Here is a 4,496-nt window from a genome sequence, read left to right as displayed (position 1 = left end):
CGGCAACTAGCAACGCAACTGAAATGCGGTTGCTATCGATAATCGACACATCAAGGCGAATTTATATATTTGCTTCGCCTCATGGCTTTAAATGTCAAATTGAAAAATTTTGTTTGAATTTCCACACACACACTTTCAGATTTTGACAGTTCATGCCGTCAAAGCAAAAACTACATGTAAATTTTTGTTTTTGTACTCTTTATATTAATTCGCCTTGCGACCCTTTATATCCAAATATGAGTTTTCAAAATAAGTATACTTAGCAACTAGGTTTGAATCAGAATATCCGGATAGTAAAATTAGCCGATATTAAGCGGATATCCTAATTTATCAGTATTTATGGATACACATTACGTACATATATAGATCAATACATCAATCCTGGTAGTCTTTTTTATTATTTGCGCCACTGGAATAAAAATGGGAAAGCTCAATGAAAACGTAGTTACATAAGCGCAGCTATTTCAGTGCTATTTAAACTTGACGATGTGGTTGTTGGTTTTTGTTAATTGGTATCCTATTTTAAGAATGTTTAAGTTTTAGGTGTGCCCGTCCTTAAGTTGTTTGTTTTTGTTATTTTATGGCTTTATAACAATTACTAGTGAACCCGCATTGCGTTAAAACGCCCAAAATTTAATTTCACAAACTTAAAAAATATTCCAAATGTTAGTCAGAGTTAAAAGAGATAGGGCATGTTTTAGTTTCATCAAATTTCAAATCACCCTATATCGATAAAAAAGTGCTTAACAAACAAACTTTACCATACATCTACAGGTAAGGTATTTAATTTGACCTGTCATTTTTGAAATTCGTTTTCAAAAGTATTCCCAAACTAAAATCTTTTCTCTGACATTGTGATACACACGTATTTCAATAAACTCAAGAGCTAATCTGAATTTGAATCTTCGAGCATATGGCAACCTTCCTAAATAATTGAATAATTTGAATGTATCTTTTTAAACACCTAGCAACGCTCTTCAAACATTCCAAATGGTCAAACTAAAGATTTCCTAATATTCCTTCGTTTGACTACGGTATTTTTATATTTCATATACTTTTTATCCCTCGGCAGGCAATGGCAAACCTCCGAGTGTATTTCTGCCATGAAAAACAGCTTCTCATAAAAATAAAATCGACGTTCGGAGTCGGCGTAAAACTGTAGGTCCCTCCGTTTTGTGTGACAACATCAAGGCCCACGCCACAAATCGGAGGAGAAGCTCGGCCAAACACTAACATATGTGTAAGCGCCAATCTATTATTATACTTTTTGTATTAGTTAATTGAGTAAGACCTTTCAAACTGGTGGCAGCCCTATTCAAAAGTGTTTTCAAGCTTTATCCTTGTTAACTCTCCTTCGCCTGACATCGCGATACATATTTTAATTAATTGATAAATTAAGTGGAATTTGATTTTTTTAAAGATGTGGCAAGTACAGTTCAGAAATAAAAGCTTTTCAAACCCCCTTCGATTGATACCCATATTTTAATAATTCATTACACTTATTAAATAATTTGAATTTAACTTCTTAAACAGGTGGCAATCCTCTTTCAACACCTGAAAAATATTCTTAGCGTTCAATCTAAAGATTTCTCAACACTCCTCGTTTGACATCCATATTTTGATGTCTCATATAACTTGTGTATAAGTAAACTAAATTCGATATTTCAAGCAGGTGGCAACCCTCTTCAAAATATTTTCAAACTACTACTTTCTGAAACCCCTTTCGTTTGGTACCCATAGGGTGGTACATATTTTTCTTACCTAATATGATTTTTTAAACAGGTGGCAACCCTCCTATAGTTCAGCTAAGAAACAAAGCTTTTCATAACCATTTCGGTTAATACCCATTTTGTAATAATTTATTTTTTTTTATTATTTGAATATAAGTTTTTAAAGGTGGAGACTCTTTTCGAAAAAGTAAAACCGATTCTTGTGCGGACGGTTCACATCGCAGCTCACAACGTCCGGATATTTATATCCACGTATCATGTGGGTAGCAACCTAACACCCGTTTAAAAGCGAGCTAAAGTAAGAAGGCATAAAACTTCGCGTGCACTGGGTTTGGGTCCCTCCACGTTAAAACCCCGCCCAATGAAAGAGAACAAACCGCCTCGGATGAGACCCCTTTTTTTGATGACGACCACGGCAAACGTATAAAGGACTGTAATTTAAGGGTATGCACCTGGAATATCTGGACCCTTAATGGGGAAGGTGCCTCTGCCCGGCTGGTTGATGTTCTCGGGAAGACGAAGGCTGACATCACCGCCATCCAAGAGATGCGATGGACGGGGCAAGGAAAAGTAATTGTGAAGCCCTGCGACGTCTACTACAGTTGCCACGTAAAGGAGCGCAAATTCGGTGTTAGATTCGTGGTAGGAGAGAGACTCCGTCGCCGAGTACTGGCGTTTACCCCGGTGGACGAACGTCTAGCCACAATCCGCAGCAAAGCTAGATTCTTCAACATCTCGCTCATCTGCAGACCAGCGCTGACAATTGTTAGATCTGGGGAGCTGCAGCAGCATAATCCTGATGGGTGTGTCGTCGTTCATTGTGCAGAATGTCGAATCGTCTATCTGCTCAGCCAGATGTATTCCCCTACGATCATTTGACAGGCTCGAGTGCCAGAGATCGTGTACGCGTTGAAGTCACCAACTACCATAGGGTTTTTACCTCTGAGTAGCGCACCTATTTCAGGGTGATATCCTGCCGGGCAGCTGGTGACAGGGGGTATGTATACGTTAAATATATCGAGCTCAACATCGCCTGACCGGATAGCAATACCCTGACATTCTAGGATGGTAATTCTGCGGTCGATGTCTGCTTCAATGAGACGATACTGCACGGTGTGGTGCGTGATGAACGCTAAACCTCCACCATTATCTCGCTCGCGATCTCGACGGTGCACGTTGTATCCGGCGCAATTCAAGAGGGTTGAATTTCCGTGCAACTTCGTCTCTTGGACCGCAGCTATTATTATTCCATGCCTTCCCATAAAGACAGTTATCTCCTCGATCTTGCTCTGGAGTCCGTTACAGTTAAATTGTAGCACCTTTGTATGCCTTGGGAGACCGATTGTGATGTGTGGTGTTAAAGATTTGTGTTGCCTGCCGGTCCTCTGCTGTACGTGCTGCAAAAGGGGGTGCTGCCTTGTGGTGGTGGTTGGCGGCGTCGCGGGGGAGGGATGCGACGGGGCAGCACAGCACTGGCCCACATAGTCACTCGTCCAATCTCGTGTGTTGCGAAGTCCTGAGCTCGCCCTAAAGTGGCACCAGCCGAGGCAAGAGTTGCATTTGACTGATGTCCCGTTACGGTATATTCTGGACTGACAAACAGAGCAGATTGTCGGAGGGACTAGGAGTTGCCGGCGGCGGTGTGTGGGTGGTATTGTGTTTGCTTGTGTGTCTATTGTTGTGTTGTGTTGGGGTGTGGGTGTGTTGATTGTGTGCTGCCCAGGTGGGTGGTGGTTTGCCGTGGAGGCGGTCCGGTTCGCACAGCATGGGGCCACGAACGACGTGGTCCATTGCCGGTGCCTACGCAGGCCCGAGCAGTTACGGAGGTGACTCCACCCGTCACAGGCATTGCACCTGACCGAGGTGGAGTTTGTATGCAGTCGTCTCTGGCATACGCAGCAGGTGTAGATTTCTGGCCCTGGGTTTGACTCTATGCCAGCCCTGAGCAGAAGGGTGCGGAGAAGGTGTAGCCCTAGGATCGAGCAACGTTTGATGGATTTCGCCGACCTAAACGGGGTTAGATCGCCGAAACAACAGCCCTTGGTCGGGTAAAACCCGACTCATTCCGGTACGTATAACCGGCTGTCGTGGGAATGATTGTGGGTGGTATAAATTCTATCTGTGGTTTATCTTATAAATTTTAATCCCATATAGATATGTATATATTTGTATGTTTCTATTTATTAATTTTTTGGTTATAATGTGTTTTTGTATTTCATGTTTTGTGACAGATTTAATTAAACGAAATTGCCCCTGAAGAAGCTAAAAATGTTTTTTCGAAACTTTGGGCCAGAAAGTGAAATAACGTAGTTTTATTTGCACAAAATACATAGATCAGACCAGCCTGGTAACATAAAATTGAATACATTGCATAATGTTAATGGGCCGTATGAATAAAAATAAGCAATTGCTTTTTCTTAAAATTTCAGTTCATTTACTCAATTTATTCAAACAAAATTGAAATAAAAGGTATGAAATTTTAAGAAAAAGCAATTGCTTAGTTTTTATTCATACGGCCCAATATCGTTCAAACTATTATAAAGTAAAATACTTTACATACTTTTCAATTTCCGCTCCTAAATACGCTCCAAAAACGTTCCCAGCAACCACTAATATCTAGTTGCCTGAATACACACTTTGTAGCAACTGCAGTTGCCAGTTGAGCGTTGGGAACAAGTGCAGAATAAGGTCTGTTTTTCGAAAATTCACCCTTTGTCCCCCATAGCCACGAAAATATAAGTTTGCTCCAAAAAATGTGTATACCAT

This window comes from Rhagoletis pomonella, unplaced genomic scaffold (assembly GCF_013731165.1).
Source record: "Rhagoletis pomonella isolate Grant_MI unplaced genomic scaffold, Rhpom_1.0 Rhpom_scaffold_00199, whole genome shotgun sequence".
Lineage (NCBI taxonomy): Eukaryota > Metazoa > Arthropoda > Insecta > Diptera > Tephritidae > Rhagoletis > Rhagoletis pomonella.
The sequence above is the reverse complement of the archived record's forward strand: the minus strand, read 5'-3'. Positions refer to the sequence as shown.